This window comes from Leucoraja erinacea, chromosome 4, assembly GCF_028641065.1.
Source record: "Leucoraja erinacea ecotype New England chromosome 4, Leri_hhj_1, whole genome shotgun sequence".
Classification (NCBI taxonomy): Eukaryota; Metazoa; Chordata; class Chondrichthyes; order Rajiformes; family Rajidae; genus Leucoraja; species Leucoraja erinaceus.
Window position 1 is genome coordinate 71,628,778 of NC_073380.1, and position 23,674 is coordinate 71,652,451.

Genomic DNA, 23,674 nt, shown 5'->3' on the forward strand with positions numbered 1-23,674 from the left:
ACTATAATTAACAAAAACAGATGAAAAAACAGACAGACTGTTGGTGGGGCTGCCAATCATGCAGCATCCCTGGTGCCATAAAGACTTATAAAGGCTCTGATTTACCTGTTGCAAAGTGCACAACACTCAGATGTTCCACTAGTTTGCCCTGATTGCCCTGCACTATTCGAATTTAAACTACATTGTGATTCTTGACTTCAATGAGAATAATAAACTGGAGAGTAGAAGATAACTGTGATCATCTGTGACCACCTTTGGTGAACAGCCTGGTTCCCATTTGGATGATCCACTCCTTGTCTACCGGAGATTCATCGGAATTTCAGACCCCAATGTCTGAGACTTTTATGTCAAGCTCTTCCAGTCGTAGTCCTCCCTACAACCCTCTGTGCCAGTGAGGCATGGGTAATCAATGTGAAGATGAAAAATAAATTGTATATATTTCAACAACGCTGCTTGAGGAAGATCCTGAAGACTAGCTACAGAGACCACATCACAAACGAGGAGATCTACCGTGAAACTTCAACAACGCCTCTCAGCTGGGACATAGAGGTACGCAGGATGAAATTTGCAGGACATGTCTCAGAATATCACCAGAACGTACACCTAAGACAGCAATGCCCTGGCAACCTGACGGAAGAAGGAAAAGAGACCGACCAAACCTCACATGGAGGCAAACATTTCAGAAGGATTTGGAAGTTTATCAAGGGTGGAAGACATCGCACATAACTGAACAGAATGGCGAAAGCTTGCTGCCCAATACACTCAACAGTGTAGGAAGAACTAAGTAAGTGACTGAGATACTTCAAGGCAGAACAATATAAATCTTTAATGTTCTCTATTAATTAAAATAGTTGGGAGATTATGGGCAAAATATTTAATATCTCCTACCATTTAGTCCCCTGTATCCTCTCCCATTCTCTGTTACTTTTCAATGTTTCAATAATTAATGTTCAAGGAAGGAAATGAATCATATATTGTTCTAATGGGAAGTAACAGTACTTTCTTATTTCAGATAAAATAACGTCCAATTTATTTTGCCGTTTTTGTTTTTGCTGTGTAGATAAAACTAGCTCACTGATAATACCAACAATGCAAATTAATGGTAGCCTATGCAAATGACGCAGATGTTTGGAATGAAATATGTTGATGTTTTGCACAGGTGAGCAATTATCTGCTTCACCCTGATGGCCAGTTCTATGGTATTTTCTTCCTCATAATCTTCCTGACGGTGCCTGTAAATGGTGGCTGTTGTTACTCATTAGGTTGCAGTCACAAGGCACTGCAGATGCAGAATCTTGTGTAAAATGCAAAGTTCTGGAGTAACTCAGCACTTCAGTCAGCATCTCTGGAGGACTGGAATAGGCAATGTCTTGGGTGGGAACTTATTAAGTGGTGTCTAGTTATTCACAAGCAGCTGTTATATTTGACTTACTACATTTTGAATTCAGTTCTCATTTTTTTACATTGCTATCCATAAGCAAAGTATATTTCATAATCATAATCATTATCATAATCATAATCATACTTTATTAGCCAAGTATGTTTTGCAACATAAAAGGAATGTGTGAGGCATTCGGTGTTTTGGGTGTTTTACATGCCCTGATATAGCTAAGAATACTGTGGTTCTCTTATAATAGCAGAAAATGACCAGTTATGATCAAGTGATGTGCTCCTGCTCCTTGATGTATTGTTGAAAGTTATTTATTTGCATCTTTACCTATTCCATGTTTGTGGAATAATGCAATTAGATTTCATGCTTAAATATTAGGTACTGATTTTTGCAACTTGCTTGAAAATCTCAAACATCCATATTATATATGGAGGTACCAGAAGAAATTCAATATTTACTTGCTAGACCCATGACCTGTCAGACTGGAGTACTGTAGATATTCTTTGCTCTTCTGCACTATTGTTTATTTCCAATTCCTTGGGACAAATCTTGTCCAGTACAATGACAACAGGGTGTTCTGTTGGAACTTCTGCCTACAACAATAGAAACATAGAAACATAGAAAATAGGTGCAGGAGTAGGCCATATGGCCCTTCGAGCCAGCATCAACTATATCAATGTTTTAATGGTATAGAGGAGATGTCCGTTTAATTCCCGTTTTATTTTCAGAAATATAATCAAAGGGACGGCACAGTGGCACAGCGTTAAAGTTGCTGCCTTATGGGCCTGTCCCACTTAGGCGATATTTTCAGCGACTGCTGGAAACTGTCATAGTTGTTGCAGGTTGTAGAAAAACTAGCGATTGGACCCCCCTCCCCCCCCACGACAATTCCTACGACAATATCTACAACAACCTACCACTTAGTCGACATCCAGCTACGGCAAGCTACCGACAACTGGCGACCATTAGGACGTCCACCTACGACCACACCAACGACAACCTACTTGCACCCGCAACAAGCTACGAAAGGTAAGACAAGTCAGTCGCCGGTACCTGTCTCAAGTTGTCATAGGTTGATGTAGGTAGTTGCCAATGGAATTCACCGGTCAGCACCGGCGGCTACCTACGTCATCCTTGCGACAACCTATGACAGCACCTACGTCAGGAGAAGTCAAGCTATGCTCATTGGCATCAAGTCAACAGTCGCCAACAAGTTTTAAACATTTCAAAATCCAGCAGCGAACAGAAAAACATTACGATTCTTTGGGCGATTGAGGAGACTACTCACGGCCATACAGGTGACACCACGGCGACCATGTGGCGACAGCCTAGTTGCCTGTAGTTGCCTAAAATAATTGCTTATGTGGGACAGGAGCATAACAGTGCCAGTGACAGTGCAGTGCCAGATACCAGATTTGATTCTGACTATGGGTGTTGTCTGTACGGAGATTTTATGTCCTTCCAGTGACCCCATTGGTTTTCTCTTAGTGCTCCAGTTTGCCGCCACATTCCAAAGACGTGCCGGTTTGTAGGTTAATTGGCTTCTATAAATTGTCCCGAGAGTGTAGGATGGAACATGCGTACGGGTGATGATTTGTTGACGCAGTCTCGGTAGGTTGAAGAGCCTTTTTCCATGCTGCATCTTTAAACTAAACCAAACAGAAGAAACTGGATTTTTTCAGCATGATTCTGTTGTAGATGCTTGCAGTGTAACTGCTGCTGGTGCCGATGATGGTGGCCACGGTGTACAGCTCCTTGCTGTTTTGTATGTGTTTGTTCGTTTGTGTCGTCAGTGAAAACCCTACAAAGATTACTTTCACGAGAGAGGTACTCATATTATTATTAATGTTTAGTGTTTCCTGAGTCATTCGTAACTGTCACTATATGTTGTTACTTGTGGGGTACCAAGGCAAATTCCTTGTATGTGAATACTTGGCCAATAAACTTACTTACTTACTTAGAACATTGATATCTTGGAAACTTTGCTGTGGAAATCTTGATTAAAAACTTGCAGATATGAAGTTGCAGAAAAGTTGAACCATGGAGAATCGTGCAACTAGACTTTAGACTTTAGTTTTTAGAAATACAGCACAGAAACAGGCCCTTTGGCTCAGAGTCAATGACAACCAGCGATTACCCCGTATGCTAGCACTATCCTACATACTCGGGACAATTTTACAATTTTACCAAACCCAATTAACCTACAAACGTAGACTGGGTGATCGTTTCGCTGAACACCTTCGCTCAGTCCATCTGAACCTACCTGATCTAACGGTTGCTAAACACTTTATTTCTCTTTCCCATTCCCACACTAACCTTTCTGTCCTAAGCATCCTCTGCTGTCAGAGTGAGGCTAAATGCAGATTTGAAGGAAAAACATCTCATATTTTGCATCTTATAACCAAGTGGTATTAATATTGATTTCTCTAACTTCAAGTAACCCCAGCATTCCCTCTCTCTCCATCCCTCCCCCACCCAAGTCGTACCAGCTTCACATTGTCACCCAACAAACAGCTAACGACGGCCTGTTCCCTTTATCATCATTACTTTTTTGCTTATCATTCATTCATTGTCCTTTATTTCTCCACATCATCTAGATCGTCTATATCCCTTGTTTCCCTTTCCCGTGTCTTTCAGTCTGAAGAAGGGTCTTGACCCGAAACGTCACCCATTCCTTCTCCCCAAAGGTGCTCTCTGTCCCGCTGAGTTACTCCAGCTGTTTCCACCTAACCTACAAACCCGTCTTGGGGTGTGAGAGGAAACCACTGCACCAGAGAAAATCCACGCAGTCATGAGGAGAACGTACAAATCCCGTACAGAACACACCCGTAATCATGGCTGGGCTCTATAATCAGAAGAGAGATTGCAGTGCAGCTGAATGAATGGTTTAAATCTTATTGCTAAAGATATCTGTGAGCCTTTTGTTACGAGTGAACTCGAAGAAAATGAAAACAGTGGTCCAGCCAGATGGCAGATAATGGATTAAATGAACTTCTTTATCTTTGCACGAAAAGTAAAATTAATGGGAGGGCTCTGTAATGTGAAGGCTTGGATTCACAAGGGATAGGGTCCTAAGCAATAAAAGGAAACTTGCCAGCTGGCAGTACTAAGAAGTATCTCGGCAAAAACATCTTTCTCCTCAAAAACATCTTTCTCCTCAAAATATCTCCACCGCCAAAGCATCCGTTAAAGATTTTTACATCCTTGTAGTTATATGGTTCTCTTCCTCAAAATATGGTGCAGCTCTTCCCCTCCCTATCATAGGATGGGAAGACTCTGTGAGGTGAAGGGTTGAATTTAGAAAGGGTTGGGTCTTTGGCCATGAAATACACCCCACAGCCAGGCATTACTGAGATATTTCTAAGAAAAAAGAACCAGTTATCCAATTAATTGCTAGTGCTCACCTCAGTCATGGGAATGCCCACCAAGGCCTACTGAATCTCCTGCTTGCTCACCATTTTAACTGTCCCTCCCATTCCCACACAAACTTTTCCATCCTGGGCGTTCTCCATTGCCAGGGTGATCCACACACAAAATGAAGTAGCAGCACCTCATATTTTGCTTGGGTTGCTTACAACGCAATGGTATGAACATTAAATTCACCCATTTGAAGTAAACCCCTCACTAACCACCCCCCCCCCCCCCCATCCCCTTTCCTTTCTCCCCAAACTCATTAGGACGTCCACCTACGACCACACCTATGACAACCTACGACCACACGGTGATATCTTATGACTACCCAGGCGACAACCTACGACAACCAAAGTCAACCTACATCCACCTGCGACAAACTATGTCAAGCCATGACCCTGTTGGCGACAACTGAAGACAACTTAAGACAATTCAGTTACCGGTATCTGTCACCAGTTGACGTAGGTTGACGTAGGTGGTCGCCAATGGAATTCACCGGAGTTAGCACCGATGACAACCTACGTCACCTGGCGACAACCCACGCCAGCACCTAGATCAGGAGAAGTCAAGCTATGCTAATTGGCATCAACCCACCGTCGCCAACTGTCGCCAAAAATGTTTGAACATGTTGAAAATCTAGCGGCGACCAGAGAGAAGCTATGATTCTTTGGGCAACCGAAGAGACTACTTACGACTATACGGGCGACACCCCAGCAACCTAATCGCCTGAAGTCGCCCAAAAAATAGCCTAAGTGGGACAGGCCCTTTAGTCCCCTTTATCAAAACATCTTTAACACGAGAAATCATTTTAATTTTTCATCTTCACCCTCTAACAGACCCTCAGCTGTTAAACGTGGCTTGGCTAGGTCTCTGTTCTGCAAGATAAACAAACGTTGAAAATATTTAATTTGCTTTATTATTAAAAAAAGTAAATACTCAATGAACAATTCCATTTATAAATGAATTTATATTTAACAAAATCAAATGACCATATTATAGATTTCAATTGCAAAGCAATGCTATCTTTGTTTAAACTATATAATATCCAGAATTAAGAAAAACATTATTTTAACAAGCCCTAGTTATCCCCATATATGGCTGCCTTTTTTTCCTTCTCAGTGTTTTTTTCATTATTATTATTCATTAACAGCAGGTGAACCATATGGTTGTCTATTCACTCTGTGTTTCCTAGTTTCTCTGCATTGTTGTGCCAATTGTATTTTATTTCAAGCAAAATGCACTCTTGTCATGAATGACATGGCTTCAGCTAAGATGCTTCAGTGCTCAAATGATCTTGGTCTTCTGTTTCTGCACTTAATGATGTTTAAATTCCCACCATGGTTAGCCCAGAACATTATTTTCAGTGACTGGAACAGCTTTAATCAGCCATGTGTTTTTTTTTTATCATCTGCAGGCCCATCTGGCTTTGTTCTGGTCTCATACCTTTACTACCCTGAACAGAAATGTCTTTGATTTAATCCTTGCAATACATCTCAACGAGATTGATTCAATATTAGGCTAATGTTTTTTTTTGCTCAGCGGCTTGGATGCAGGAACAAAACAGTACAAATGCTACAAAGGTGATACGTCTGAAACATTGCCGGGGATTGACGCTCCATTCGTGGCCTGCGGACTTTAACATCAAGGAGCTCGCAGTATCGGGTTGAGACCGATGTCGAGAAGATCCAAACGGCGCATGACGCTCAACTAGCCCCGACCCAGGGTACATCGCCCGGCGCAGGTGTGCTGAGATTCCTCCCCAATGTAGGAGCTGATCGCCCCGACGAGGAGGCTCGCCGCCGGCTACGGGAGTAAGATCATTCCAACAACAGAAGGTTAGAGGCCTGGACTGCCGGAGGACAAAGAAGGGAAGAGATTGAATTATTTTTTCACCTTCCACAACAGCGAGGAATGTGGAGGAGTCACTATCGTGGATGTTCATGTTAAATTGTGTTTTGTGTGTTATGTTGCTTTTTATTGCTCCTCCTCCTCCTAAAGACTATGGCAAATCAAATTACTCGTATTTTGCAAAAATACTTGGCTAATAAAGTATGATTATGATAATTATGATTATAGAAACATAGAAACATAGAAATTAGGTGCAGGAGTAGGCCATTCGGCCCTTCGAGCCTGCACCGCCATTCAATGATTATGATGATGATTATGAATGTTGCCTCACCACAAGTGCTGAATGGGTGATGTCTGAAGAAGGGTCTCGACACGAAACGTCACCCATTCCTTCTCGGGCTCTCCCGTTGAGATACTCCAACCTTTTGTATCATACATCTGCACATTCAGAACAGTGACATTGTATTTAAATAACACCTTTAACATAGTTAGGTTGTTTATTATTGTCACATGTACAAAGCTGTAGTAACAAGTGAATGTTAGCAACATTTGGTGATGAACAAGTTCAGGATATAATGGGGCAGTGGCTTGGTCACAGAAGTGGTTTCTAGCAGCATTTAAAAAAATAAGAGAATGGTAAAGAAGTTTGAGATGTAGAGAGGAAATCCCACATTCAGTGGCTTAGCAATTGAAGAGATGGTCAGGTCGAATGCCTTTACGATATCAGAAGATGACTTTTACTCGATTTTTATCATTATTACAGCTATATAAAGCTATTAGGATTGTGTTAGATATTTGATGGGATTTATTAGAATAAGGTTTTCACTGGATTTTAACATTGTTGCAGCTGTGCAAAGCTATTTCGATCATGTTAGACATTTGATGGGAAATGTAAAAGAAAATGATGCATGTAAAACATATTAATGAGAGACATCTGATGCAGTAAATTGTCTTTCGGTTGGTGTTCTATCATCTACAATGTTAGTTTTCAAAATGTGGGATGAAGGTTGTGTTTGTAGGGTTGGGGAAAGTTGTGTTTGAGTGGATGAAGGAGCAAATTTTCTGGTATAGATCACATGGATTTGTGTCAGGTGCTGAACATCCCAATGCCAGTTTATCCTAGGAAAGATCCAGAGTGTTGGAGTAACTCAGCGGTCAGGTAGCGTCCCTGTAGAACATGGATGGGTGACGTTTCGGGTTGGCACCCTTCTTCAGATTAACAGGCAATCAGTCTCCAGGAATGCTGCCTTACTTGCTGAATGACACCAGCATTTGATGTCTTTCCTTGGTAAACTAGCATTTGCATGTCCTTATTTCTACATTTCAGCTAATCCTAATTTACCTAGAGTTATTTCATCCCAGCAGACCCCATATAATCATATTCATACTGCACAGAAACAAGGTCCTCAGACAACCGTGTCCATTGTACTTACCTACACCAGCATCAAAGGTGCAGAGAAGCAATGAAAAAGCAACATGTCATGTCCCTGACGTAACACTTATCTTTGATACTTACTGCAGTTGGGAGGAAATTGGCACCTTTAATTAAAATCTGTTTGTCTGACTGATTGGATAATTTGCTCTGTTACCCCTGCCACAGGACAGGATCAGGTATTGGACAGCAACAGGAACCAGCAGTAGAACTATGCAGGGCCAGCTGTGCGGCAGCACCGTGTGTTTTGGTAGGTACCTGGTGCGGCAGTACCATGTGTGGACAGGTGCCAGGTGCGGTCCAAAACCAAAGATAGATACAAAAAGTTGTAGTGACTCAGCATTACTGGAGAGAAGGAATGGGTGACGTTTTGGGTCGAGACCCTTCTTCAGACCAACACCCAACAGATTTGGTGCTTTGGGTGCCAGATGTGAAGAAATACCAGATATGAGCCTACACATTTTTGTCCCAGCAATAGGTGTGGGTCAGCATTAGGCTTAGGCTGGAGCACGAGTGGGGCAGCCACAAGCTTGCAATAATCAAGTGTGAGGCCGTGCTGATGTCAGGGCAAAACCAGGAGCGCTGGAATATAGTTTGATTCTTTAACAAAAAGGTTGGCTGAGCACGGTCTAGACCATTGTGGCGCACACTGCTGTCCTTTGACCACCCTGAAACTAATTTCAATTTGTCCAACAATGTCCAGAACTGTTGGCAAAAATGCAGCAAGTAAATCAGAACCCAAATTAGACCTTGGCTCCTTGTTGAAACAAGTAAACAAGTATGCTGGTCCACTGTCCGAAGAAAGGTCCTGAACAAAAACTTCACCTATCTACCTTCTCCGAGATTTTATCTGACCCATTGAGCTACTCCTGCACTCTGTCTTTTCCTATGCTCCTTGTCCCACCCCACTAGTCAAGATGTGTCACTGAATTTAGCAAACTCATACTTTCATTTGTCTGTGTTATACATGGTGAGCTTGAATAATTGAAGGAATTTTGACTGTAGAAAAGACATATTGTTACTTTTATTGAAATAATTAGTATGAAATTGGGGTGGGAAGAAGCCCCAAAAGAGATTAATGCTGATGATGCTCAGCACTAAAAGGTTAGATTTAATGCACATTTGGAACATCCACAGAAAGAGTAATATTGAATCATAAAATTCTCAGGCACAGAGTGTTTCTAAGGTGCCTAAATGCAATACCAAATAATACAATACGATATGATATGATAGAACTTTATTTATCCCAGGAGGAAAATCGATCTGCAAACAGTCATGAAACATGAAGTTAAAGTGATGAGTGTAAAGGAGTGTAAAGGTGGTGTAAAGATTTGGGGAGGGGAGAGGGGGTAAAGTCAGTCTACTCCATGACAGAAGGGGGAGGAGTTGTACAGTTTGATAGCCACAGGGAGGAAGGCTCTCCTGTGGCATTCTGTGCTGCATCTTGGTGGACCTCGTCTGTTGCTGAAGGTGCTCCTCAGTTGACCAGTGTGTCCACAGTTTGAGGAGCATCCTCCCCTCCAAGACCACCTCCCATGAATCCAAATCCGCCTCCAGGATGGAGCCAGCCTTCCAGATGAGTAATCCTGTTGGTATCCGCGACCTTCGCCCTGCTGGCCCATCACACGACAGCAAAAAAGATGGCACTAGCTACCACCGATTGATAGAATATCTGCAGCATCTTACTGCAGATGGTGAAGGAGCAGAGCCTTCTCAAAAAATACAGCTGGCTCTGTCCCTTCTTGTACAAGGCCTCAGCATTCCTGGACCCGTCCAGTTTGCTGTCCAGATACACTCCAAGGTATTTGTACTCCCTGGTAAACTGCACAAACACCATTGATGGAGACATGGGGCAGGTGTGTTCCTCTCCTCCAAAAGTCCACCACTAGTTCCTTAGTCTTGTCGGTGTTGAGCTGCAGGTGATTCAGCCCAGACCACTCAACAAAGTTGTAGACTACACCTCTGTATTCCGCTTCCCTCCCCTCACTGATGCAGCCCACAATTGTAGAGTCATCTGAAAACTTCTGCAGATGGCAGGAGACGGAGTTACACTAAAGTCCGAGGTGCAGATGGTGAACAGGAAGGGAGAGAGGACCGTCCCCTGTGGGGCCCCTGCGTTGCTCATGACCATATCCAAGATCATGGTGATAGCAGAGAACGTTATTAATGCAAATCGTAATGAGCATAGAGAACTAAAATTAGCATTAAATTGACTTCTTAAGAAATTACTGGCAGTTATTTCTTAACTAGGAATATAAGATAAATTAATCCAAGATTATATAAATTTATTTCACAGTCAAGCACCATTCAATTTAATTAATCTGTTAAAAGCAAACTGATTTGCATGAACTGTACAGTTACAGGTCTTCAAATTCTGTCAATGCAAAATTAAGAGGAATGAATTTGCTGCATCTCATTGCCAAGTGGGATTAGGAGCTCCTTCTTTTAAGACTGTGTGGTGCAAGAAAAGGTGATGCTAATCTTCTTGCAGAGTGTTATCTCAGTCACTTCTATTATCTAAAGGGAACAGATAAGCTGCGATGTAGCCAATTTGAAAAAAAAACAAACATGTGGAGAAGTTTATTCTCAACTGTTGGTGTTGTGCGTATATTAAATCATTCTGACACCACTTGGGGAAGAGCCAAGTACCTCCGGCTATTGACAAGAAAACAGCAGGGGAGTGGTGAAAATGTGCGTTGCAGATTCATTAATCAAGGTGGCTGCTTGTCGTGGCATCTGCTGCAGAGTATTCAATGACTCATTTCATTGAGGACTTACCTCCTTGGACCTTTCTTAATCACTCTCTTTGTAGATTAAAACAACATTTCCCTTCATTTGCCTTTATTGTATTGCCGCAAGATAACCCGATTACATTCATATAAACAAGCAAAATAAATCACCATGCCTTTGATATTTGTTTTTGCACTTTCTCATATTATTTTCATATTGTTCCTTTCTGAATTCAGCAGAAATGGAAATAATCCTACCAGTTATGCAATAAGTGATTTAATCATTGATTTATATCATTTATTAATATTAACTACGGACAAAGGATGATTCTGAAAAATAATGCAGCAGCTTGCGTTTTTGTATTTGCTCATGATACTGTGCAGTTGGTGAACTGGATTGACTTTAGCAAGCACAAATAGAAAGAGAGTGGTGCTCACTTATTCCTGACTCACAGCGATGCTTAGGGGTGGCCACGGTGGCACAGCGGTAGGGTTGTGGCCTTACAGAGCTTATAGCACCAGAGACCCAGGTTCGATTTCGACTACGGGTGCTGTCTGTATGGAGTCTCTACGTTCTCCTCGTGACCGCTTGGGTTTTCTCTGAGATCTTCGGTTCCCTCCCACATGGTGTATCAGAATAAAAGCAGAGGGAGTGACCCTGATTATCTGAAATGAGGACAGTTCCACTATTCCTACAGGTTACCTGAGGACTTGTAGCTTGATAACCATACATCGTCACCCTATTTTCCATAGAGGAATGGAATGACAAAGAATAGGAAGATTAAATGAGAACTTACCAGTTTGAAGTTTGATCTTTATTTTATGAGGAGGAACGTTGAGTGAATACGTGAAGAACCCCGCTAGGACGCATGCGTATCATTCTTCAAAGCAGCGGTGTGAGATCACAGATAACTATAATGACTAAACATAGTAAGATTAGGAAAGAGATACCAGTTTCAGATCTGACCAAAGGGTGGGAGTGGAGGGCACGTAATCCCTCAACTTTCCTCCTCATAAAATAAAGATCAAACTTCAAACTGGTAAGTTCTCGTTTAATCTTCCTATTTTACTTCGGTGTCACGTGAGTGACTACGTGAAGATTTTAAAGCTCTGTGATCTCATGCCGTGGAATGAGTCCATGCTTCACATCTGCCTTGATTGTGGGGAGAATAATGTTAACAGTATTAGACATCAATAAAAAACTTGATGTAACGAAAAGGAATTTATTAAATCCAAACCATAGCCCTTGTTGGGTAACTCATACTATAGAACTTAAATGTGTTTCTGAAAATGTTGCTGGTTCTATGACCGGTTTATGATAATAGCGTTGGAATGTTCGTTCTGTTGACCATCCTGCAGTCCTGAGGATTTGGTCCATAAGCACATCCAGTTGTTGTGCTGCCGATGTAGCTGCAGCCCTGGTGGAGTGAGATTTAAAAATGTTAGTGTCTACTCCCGCCTTCATTAAGACTTGTTTTCACCATCGCGAGATGGTCTGGGTTGTTACTATTTTATGTGGCTGTTTGTGGCTAATTAACAGAGCCACTTCTTTCCCTCGGATGATTCTGGTATGTTCAATGTATAGCAGTAGATGAGTTACTATACAGAGGCGTTCATCGGTCGGGTAAGCCCTAAATTCTATTGTGTGTCCAGTAGTTCCCCGTCTGTTTTGTTTTATAAAGTCATGTATAATAAACGTCAGCTTCCCAGATGAAATGGTCAAGTGGTCCAGTCTTAGTTTTTGTAATGACTGGACCCTTTGTGCCATGACCAAAGCCATCAGCATAACCATCTTCATTGTAAGTTTCTCCAGGGACAGCGCTGTAAGTGGGGACCAGTTTCTTAACATGGTCAAGACAATACTCACGTCCCAAATTCGAGTATACCTTGTTCTAGGTGGATTGATATTAAAAATGCCCTTCATCAGTTTGATTACCAGGGGGTGAGTCCCTACTGAATGCCGCTCTGTTCTTTGCCAAAGGTAGTTAGACAGAGCACTCCTGGCACTGTTGATGGTACTGTAGCTTAGCCCCTCTTCATAGTGAAGGCTAGGCAGAAATTCCAATACAGACGGGATATGATTGGATCTATGATCGAGGTTGTTATTGTGGCAGTACTTTCCCCTTTTCTTGATATGCCCCAAGTACTGTTTTTTGGTGGACAGTCTTTGGGCTGATACAATCATGTCCATAGTTCTGTTCATCAGTCCCATGTCTAGTAGCGGTTCTTTCAGACTCTACAAATTAATAAGTTGGTAAACTTATGACATGGGTGACTTTCCTGAGTTACTGGATGGACCAGCAAATTAGGTCTATGACATCATGTCCTGTATCACCGGGAACCATGGTTGGGTGGGCCAATCGGGTACTATAAGAATCCCAGATGCCGAATCCTGTTGAATCTTCTTTAGTACCCGATTGATGAAGCAGAAGGGAGGGAATGCATAAATGAACAGTTTCCCCCAATGCAGCGAAAATGCATTTGTAGCTACTGCCCCAGGGTCTGGTTCCCATGATACATATCTTGGTAATTGGTGATTGAGCCTGGATGCCAAAAAGATCGATATCTGGTGTTCCATACCGTGCTGTAATTTCAGCAAACACATTTTATCCAACGTGTTTTCTTTGAATTTGCGTGACCTGGTGTCTGCCACTGAATTTAGTTTACCTGGTAAATATGTAGCTGATATCCAAATATTCCTTTGGATGCACCATTGCTAAATTGAGTTGGCCAATTTGTCACAGGATGTCAATATATTTCCACCCATATGGTTGATATATGCCACCACAGTGGTGTTATCAATTTGTAACCTAACATGCTGGTGACGTATCCCCGAGCAATATGACCTAAGGCCATGGAATGCACTTAACATCTCTAGGTAATTTATACCTAATGTGTTCAATAATGGTGTCTCCTGTGCATTCTATCTCCCCCCACAGCTCAAGATGGAATTGGTGGCTCCCCAACCAAGTGCGCTGGCATCTGTTTGTAACACCATAGACGGGTTGCTGATAATTAGTGGGTTGGAACAATATTTAATATTGTGTTCCCACCATTTTAGTTCTATAATGGCTTCTGTAGGTTGCTCCATTGGCCTATCAAAATGGCCCCTGTTAATTTGAGTGCTCAATTTTTGCTCTCTGTAAATTCTGATAATGTAAAGGTCCGAATTGAGTGTCATGAAACGCGGCCACTATCTTCCCAATTATCCTGGCTACCCGTCTAATGGAGGGTTTGGTGGTGTTAATAATATCGCTGCAAGCCTCTTGTAAGGCTGTAGCTTTCCCTGTCGGCAAAGTCACTGACATATTAACTGTGTTTATGGTGAACCCCAAGTAAACCATATTTGTTGAAGGCGTTAAGTTAGATTTAACTGGATGGATGCTGAACCCCAGCTCTTCGAACAGTAGTTTTGTGGCGGTTACTGCTTGACTAGCCAATTCGTAAGTTTTGCCAACAATAAATATGTCATCCAGATATGCCATAACCATATGTTTTTGTATTCGTAGTAACGCCAAGGCTGGTTTGAGAATTTCCGTGAATAACCTGGGGGCTGAAGTAAGCCCATTCGGTAGTGCCCTGTATTTCCATGGTTGCCCCATCCAGTTGAATTTTAAATAACACCTGTATTCACCTCTGATGGGTACTGTATAGTAAGCATCTTTTAAGTCGATACTTGCTATATAGTAGCCTGCTGAAACTAATTCTTTAGCAGTAACAAAGGTATTCATTTTGAAGTGGATGTATTGAACAAATGTATTTAAAGTTGTTAGATCGATGATGATACGGCACCCTCTGTCTTTTTTGTTTTTTATGAATATATTAGATACGAATTCCCGTGGTTCGTGTTGTGTACGCTCAATTACTCCTTGTTCATATAGACGTAGTAGTTCTGTATATGCTTTAGATTGTTCTATGTTTGTGAGTATGAATGTCCTGATTGGTGTATGCTGTACTGGAGGGTTATGTTTTAATATAAATTCTATCGATAACCCAGGATACTGTTTAGGATGTAAGTGTCTAAAGTTATCTTATTCCATGCATCCAAGTGATATTGTAATCTCCCTCCAATTTCCATGCTCCCCTTCATTTTAAGAGAACCAGACCCACCTACCTCCATGGTTACCGGTGGTGGTTGAGTTATTTCCTTGTGGGGTTTTTTAGATGTTGAGGCTCCGTTGTTTTCTGTTGTTGAGGTTGAGGCTTGCGCATTTTCCAGGACGGTCGTCCTGGGCCATATCCTAAAAAAGGTCGTTGTTGGAAGCCGCTGGTTTTTGCGCTATATGTTCCTCATCTGGGGGGTCTGTAAGGCTGATGTCTTCTCCCAAAGTAAGTTTTGGAGGCTCCTTTTATTAGCCCCAGCGTCTTTGCCTCTTCTTCAAGGTCCTTTACTCGTTTGGGTAAATCCCCTCCAAACAAGAGTGTCGGCGGTTTGGAGGTTCCCTGTTTACAAAGTCCAGCAAATTTGGGGTCCAGCGCTGGCTGAATGGCACTTTTACGGATGTTATTTATCTCATACTGTACGCTGCAAAATAGAGCCAGTGCATCCTGGTGATCTTTGGTCATTTCTGTCTCTTGCAGCGTACGGGCAAAAGCTGTTATGCCCGCCGTTAATCCTTTTAGGGCTTTTTGTATTTTTAAATCCTGGGTTCGAAGGCCTGCCCCCACATGCTTCCAGATGCACTGGTTCACACTTGGCACGTGTAGTGAATTGCAATTACTAGGTGGTAAATTACATGCCAAAGTGTCTGCGAGGGCCTGTGTCTGCAGTTGATGAGCAGACATGTAATCTATGCTGGCCACCATCCTGGGCTCAAGGTCTGCCCCTGTTTGATCCGGCTGAAAAAACTGGGCAACCATGTCCAGTAAGTTTTCTTTTTCCCCAAGTTTACTGGGGGTATGAGGTTCTCTGCCGTGTTCAGGGTGAGCCCAGCTTTGGGCCTCCAAGCTTTCCTCCAAGGAGTAAGAGATAGTGCAACCCCTCACGGGGTACCTCTGTGGGACTTATGGATTGCCCACTGTGGCTAGTCTCCACCTCCCGAAGCCTGCCACTTTGGAGGATATCCTCGAGCAGCCGCTCCAACCGGCCTCGGTGCTCACGGGCACCGGCCGCTCGCGGCTGCTCCAATTCCTGCAGCCGGTCCAACCGGCTCCCGTGCTCTTGGGCATTGGCCGCTCCCGGCTGCTCCTTATACTGCAACCGCTCCAACCGACCCCGGTACTCACGGGCACTGGTCGCTCGCGGTTGTTCCTCGTCCTGCAGCCGGTCCAACCGGCTCCAATGCATACGGGCACTGGCCGCTCCCAGCTGCTCGATAACTCACAACCGCTCCAACCGACCCCGGTGCTCACGGGCACTGGTCGCTCGCAGTTGTTCTTCGTCCTGCAGCCAGTCAAACCGGCTCCAATGCTCTGTGGCACTGGCCGCTCCTGGCTGCTCATTTCCCTGCAGCCGCTCAAACCGGCCACGGTACTCACGGGTACTGGCCGCTCGCGGCTGTTCAAAGTCCGACTCATCGGAGTCTATGATGTGATGCGTCTTTTGCTTCACTTTCCCGCCCGGCCGAGGAGTGGATTTTGCCGGTGCGGGAGTGAAGTCGGGCACAGCTGATTCCTCTACAGAAAGTTCCTGTGCCCTAGACTGCTGCTGTTGCTACTGGTTGTCCACTACTCCACGGTTCTGCCCCTGCAGCTTCTTTGCAGCTCTCTTCCTGGTTACTCTGACCATTTTTCCCCTGTAAAACCAGTTTGGGAAAAACGCAGGGTCGCTTACCTGTCATTTTGACGGCTTTTTCTTCTCCCGCTTATGGGGGACGTCCTCCCCCTGCTGTGACTCGTTGCAATGCGTGTAGCGATATGACACGCATGCGTCCTAAGCGGGGTTCTTCACGGAGTCACTCACGTGACTCCGAAGTAAAATGATGTGAAGGTGGTCAAGGAATAACTGAAGAAGTCTAAATCATCACAATCAGAGATTTATTTGAGTATCCCAGCTTTCAACAGTCCCGACCAACTGGTTGCAGTCCTGAGATATATTCATGTATACACTTGTTCGGATTGAAATTCTGAAAACATAAAGCTTTCTCTCTTCAGCACAGATATACCTGAAGATGGGTTAAAGCAGACAAGCAAACCACCCTGACAAATGTGCAAAAGACCTACCACTACTTAGTGCCGGAAACACAGAGGATGAAGTGCACACCAATGTGTTGCATGGATATGATGGGCTGATAGGCCTGTTTTTGCATTATACCACTGTAACTGGGCTGCAATATGTGCGGCACGGTGGCACAGTGATAGAGTTACTGCACCAGAGACCCGGGTTCAATCCTGACTACAGGTGCTTGTCTGCACGATGTATGTACGTTCTGCCCTGACCGCATGGGTTTCCTCCCGCACTCCAAAGAAATACAGGTTTGTAGATTAATTGGCTTGGTATGAATGTAAATTGGCCCTAGTGTGTGTAGATAGTGTTAATGTGCGGGGATTGCTGGTCGCTGTGGACTCGGAGGGCCAATAGGCCTGTTTCCACGTTGTATCTCTAAATTAAATTAAACTAAACACATAGGCTGGCAAAATGTTCAGTACTTTCTTTATTATTTGAACCTTAAGAAAAAGGCTGCAAGAATTTATTTTCAGGTCCAAAAATTAACTTTCAGTTATACCCAATGCTAACTCACTCTTCAGACACCTGACATCAAGTTGAAGTTTGCAGATGAGTAGTAACAAGGTTAAATGGATCTGAAGCAAAAGAAAATCACCCCAAATGGTGGTTGCAATCTGGAACACACTGTCTTATGAGTCAAAAGAGTCAAGAGTTAATGCTCATATGTACCGGCAACTGAACAATAAATGTTTACTTTCTGCAGTTCATTAATGCACCAACACACAAATAAGTATATCTATATTACTAAAACTAAGATCTTGACCGCTTTCGACTTTCTGTTTCATGATTTCTGAGAGAATGCGGCCACTTATGGCCATCATTTTTGGCCACCTCGCTCAGAGTCCCCCTCCTTCGGATTGGATTGGAGGATTTTCCCATCGATGAAAAATCAGAGAGTAAATAATGTTTTAAAAAATGTCGCCATTCTCTCTGCTGCCCCTGCGTGCCTCACTCAGTCTCTGTGAGACAGAGGAAGCGAGAGGGTCACGGCTCTCTGAGCTGCGAATAACACTGACCACACATCTACTCCACGGTGAGTCTCCTCGATGTGGTTTTCAGAAAATCTGTTTGTTGCATGCAAAGTGTTTGTCAAATTGGCTTGGCTTTTAAATGACTTTCAGAAAATGTGTTTGTTGGCTTGCAAAGTGTTTGCCCAATTGGCTTGGCTTTTTAAAGGGCTTTCAGAAAATGTGTTTGTTGGCTTTCAAAGTGTTTACCCAATTGGCTTGTCTTTTTAAAGGGCTTTCAAAAAATGTGTTTGTTGGCTTGCAAAGTGTTTGCCCAATTGGCTTGGCTTTTTTAAAGGGCTTTCAGAAAATGTGTTTGTTGGCTTGCAAATTGTTTGCCGAAAGATTGAGCGGTTCCGTTCGTCAATTCCTTTCACCCGGAGACCTTACGTACAACCCCCCTATACACAACAACAGACTCTCAGACACACACTCACACACAGACTCACTCACACACATACACTCACACACACACACACACACGCACATATACACACACGCACATATATACACACACGCACACACACACACACACACACACACGTACACACACACACACACACACACACACACACACACACACACACACTCATACACACACACACACACACACACACACACACACACACACACACACACACACACACACACACACACACACACACACAAATACACACACACACACACACACATCACACACACACACACACACACACACACACACACACACACACGTACACACACACATATACGCACACACACACACACACACACACACACACACACACACACACACACACACACACACACACACACACACACACACACACACACACACACACACACACACACACACACACACACACTCAGAAAACCTATTGGATTGACATGAGCGTGCTGGAGAGGTTTTCTGATGAAAGTCTCCCTGATTGCAAATGAGGTGTTGCATGTTGGGAAGTCTAACATGGGCAGGACCAACACATTGAATGGTTGGTCTCCGGGGAGTGTTGTGGAGCAGAGGGATCTAGGAGTGCAGGTGCATGGCCCCTGAAGTTCGATTCACAGGTAGATAGGGTGGGCTAAAAGACATTTTGGCATCATGGCCTTCATCAGTCAGAGAGTTGATTATAGCGGTTGGGAGGTCATGTTGCAATTCTATAAGACGTTGGTGAGTCTGCATTTAGAATGTTGTGTTCAGTTCTGGGCACCATGTTACAGAAAGATGTTGTCAAGCTTGAAAGGGTACAGGGAAGACATGAGGATGTTGCCAGGACTAGAGGGTCTGAGCTATAGGGAGAGGTTGAGTACCCTTGGAGCTCAGGGTTCATAAGTTCATGTTATAGGAGTAGAATTAGGCCATTCGGCCATCGAGTCTGCTCAGCCATTCAATCACGGCTGACCAATGCCTCCTTATCCTATTTTCCGGCCTTCACCCCATAACCCTTTACACCAGTTCTAATAAAGAATGTGTCTATCTCTGCCTTAAAATTATCTATTGACTTCGCCTCCATATCCCTCTGTGGCAATGAATTCCACAGATTAACTGCCCTCTGACTAAATAAGTTCCTCCTCACCTCCTTTCTAAAAGACAGCCTTTTAATTCTGATGCTATAACCTCTGGTCCTAGACTCTCCCACTATTAGAGACATCCTTTCCACATGCATTCTATCTATGCCTTTCATTATTCTATGAGGTCCACTCTCAACCTTCTAAACTCCAGCGAGTAGAGGCCCAATGTAGTCAAATACTCACAACACATAGAAACATAGAATATAGGTGCAGGAGTAGTTCATTCAGCCCTTCGAGCTAACAGCATCATTCAATATGATCATGGCTGATCATCCCTTGTTTCCCTTAGCCCTAAGAGCTAAATCTAACTCTCTTGAAAACATCCAGTGAATTGACCTCCACTGCTTTCTGTGGCACAGAATTCCACAGATTCACAGCTCTCTGGGTGATTTTTTTTCCTCATCTCAGTCCTAAATGGCCTACCCGTTATTCTTAAATTGTGACCCCGGTCTCTGTACTTCCCCAACATCAGGAACATTTTTCCTGCATCTGCCCTGTCCAATCCCTTAAGAATCTTTTATGCAGGGCCAGATTTAGATGAAGAGAGGCCCTAGGCTATTCCGCCTGTGAGGCCCCTCCCAATCCCCCATCCCCATGATGAGATTAGCATGGAAGAGTCCATCAGATTGACATTGATGTGCAGCTGAGCGTTGCCAATGAGAAAATGGCTGGAAAGCTGCGCATTTTATTTTTTTGCCAGTGCTAGTTTCGAGTTATTAGCTTAAAATACTATTATTCTTAAATGGAGGGCAAGTAAAATTACTGAAGTGTTGTTTAGAGACTACAGTGCATTGTGAAAGGCCTATGACAGTCAAAGATATTATACCCCAGGCCCGTACGAAGCTTTTTAAAAAGGGGTGTGGCGTGGCAGGAATACAATATATGTATGTGAAATAAGTGCACGCAGCGCATATCGCAAGCGTGAAGCTGAAAGACCCTAGTGGCCGGGGTTTTAGATGCTCTCTGGTGTATTCTTTAATTTGGGGCATTTTTGCACCAAATTTATGGCCAATATTTCAGAAATAATTTTGGTTCAGTCAAGAGTAATCAGTGGTTGGACTGGGATGATTGGGATCATTGTTGTATACATTTTTTTAAATAAAGAAATGATTTAATAATCGTGTTTTAATAATCAAGTTGAACTGTAAAATGTTATGTAAAATGTTATAAAGGAGCATGCAAACCCTGCAAATGAATTACTGTAAGTTTTTGCAGAAAATAAAACCTTTTTTAGAAAATGTTTCGTGTTTTGATTTGATTGCCTGTTACTGTTCGACTGTGTTAGTGTGTGCACATTAAACATATGATGCAAAATGAAAGTTGCAAACTATGGAATTCATATTTTTCGGTATTGTTATCAAGGAAAAGAAAGCAGTTCCAATTCTTTGATATTATTAACATGGAGGAGAATATATAATTGCTCTAAAACCTACCTTAATTTTGCAATCTCACTAAAGATAATCCCCCTTTCCAACTTCCCCCTCTTCCTTCCCCCTCCCTCTCCCTCCAACTCTCTCTCCCTCCCCATCTCTCTCCCCTCCCCCTTCCCCTCTCTCTCTCCCCTCCTTTCTCTCTCTCCCCCCCCTCCCTCTCTCCCACCTCTCTGTCTCAACCTCCCCTTTCCCCCTCTACATCCCCCCTCTCTCTCCCTCCCTCCTCCTCTCTCTCCCTCCAATGCAGCGAGGCTTCTACTCCGTGCCGCAGACGCCGCAGCCCCGCAGAGAAACGAGCACTCCCGCTACACAATATTCCACTACTTACCTGGAGTGGACACCTAGGATCTTTGGTGGACACGAGGCATCGAGTTGATTGTATGGAGTGCAAATGGAGATCTGAACCCGCCCGGGCCCACTGCGCACGCGCGGAGAGACCGCTTCATTTTGCATCGCCACTGCATCACCGGCTTCCCCCAACTGCGCAAGCGTGGATGGTCGCAATTTTTTCCCTAAAACATCCAGCGGCAGGAGCAAGAATTTCAGGTAATTTCCATCAAAGTGGAAATGTTGATAGCGCTCCAATTTTTTTTTTACCGGGATTTTTTTTACTCTGGGGAAAAAAAACACCTTCGCTGGAGGCCCACTAGATTTTGAGGCCCTAGCCTTCAACCAATGAGGCCTGTACGTAAATCCGGCCCTGCAGAGGTCCCCCCTAGATCTCGAAGCCTTAAGCTTAAGTTTTTGAAGCATATACGTAAATACGGCCCTGCTTATATAGAAACATAGAAACATAGAAATTAGGTGCAGGAGTAGGCCATTCGGCCCTTCGAGCCTGCACCGCCATTCAATATGATCATGGCTGATCATCCAACTCAGTATCCCGTACCTGCCTTCTCTCCATACCCCCTGATCCCCTTAGCCACAAGGGCCACATCTAACTCCCTCTTAAATATAGCATGAACTGGCCTCAACTACCCTCTGTGGCAGAGAGTTCCAGAGATTCACCACTCTCTGTGTGAAAAAAGTTCTTCTCATCTCGGTTTTAAAGGATTTCCACTTTATCCTCAAGCTGTGACCCCTTGTCCTGGACTTCCCTAACATCGGGAACAATCTTCCTGCATCTAGCCTGTCCAACCCCTTAAGAATTTTGTACGTTTCTATAAGATCCCCTCTCAATCTCCTAAATTCTAGAGAGTATAAACCAAGTCTATCCAGTCTTTCTTCATAAGACAGTCCTGACATCCCAGGAATCAGCCTGGGGAACCTTCTCTGCACTCCTCCCTATATGGCAATAATGTCCTTCCTCAGATTTGGAGACCAAAACTGTACGCAATACTCCAGGTGTGGTCTCACCAAGACCCTGTACAACTGCAGTAGAACCTCTCTGCTCCTATACTCAAATCCTTTAGCAATGAAAGCTAACATACCATTCGCTTTCTTTACTGCCTGCTGCACCTGCATGCCTACCTTCAATGACTGGTGTACCATGTCACCCAGGTCTCGCTGCATCTCCCCCTTTCCCAATCGGCCACCATTTAGATAATATGTTTCTATAAGATCCCCACATCGTTCTAAATGCCAGCAAATACAAGCCCAGTCGACACATTCTTTCATCATAGGTCAGTCCGCAATCTCGGGAATTAACCTGGTGAACCTACACTGCACTCCCTCAATAGTAATAATGTCCTTATTCAAATTCGGAGACCAAAATTGCACTCAATATTCCAGGTGCGGTCTCACTGCAGTAGGACCTCCTTGCTCCTAAACTCAACTCCTTTCGAAATGAAGAACAATATGCCATTGGTTTTCTTCACTGCCAGCTGTACCTGCATGCTTACTTTCAGTGACTGATGTGCAAGCACACCCAGGTCTCGTTGCCCCTCCCCTTTTCCTAATCTGACACCATTCAGATAATAATCTGCCTTCCTGTTCTTGCCACCAAAATGGACAACCTCATATGTATCCACATTATACTGCATCTGCGATGCTTCTTCCCACTCACCCAACCTATCCAAGTCACCCTGCAGCCTCATGGCACCCTCATCGTAGCTTACACTGCCACCCAGTTTTGCGTCATCTGCAAACTTAGAGATGTTACATTTAATTCCCTTTTCTAAATCATTAATATATATGTGAAGAAACGGGGTCCCCGCACCGAGCCCTGTGACACCCCACTAGTCACTGCCTGCTATTCTGAAAAGTACCCATTATTTCCTACTCTTTGCTTCCTGTCTGCCAACCAGTTCTCTATTCATGTCAATATCCTACCCCCAATACAATGTGCTTTGATTTTGCACACTAATATCTTGTGTGGGACCTTGTCAAAGGCTTTTTGAAAGTCCAGATGCACCACATTCACTGGCTCTCCCTTATCCATTCAACTTGTTACATCCTCAAAAAATTCCAGAAGATTAGTGAAGCATGATTTCCCCTTCATAAATCCATGCTGACTTTGACTGATCCTGTCACTGCTTTCTTAATGCACTGCTATACCATCTTTAATAATCGACTCCAGCATCTTTCCCACTAGGCTAACTGGTCTATAATTCCCCACTTTTTCTCTCCCACATTTCCTAAAAAATTGAGTTACAGTGGCTACCCTCCAGTCCACAGGAACTCATCCAGATTTGAGATAATATTGGAAAATGATCACCAATGCATCAAAACTTTCTAGTGCCTGCCACCT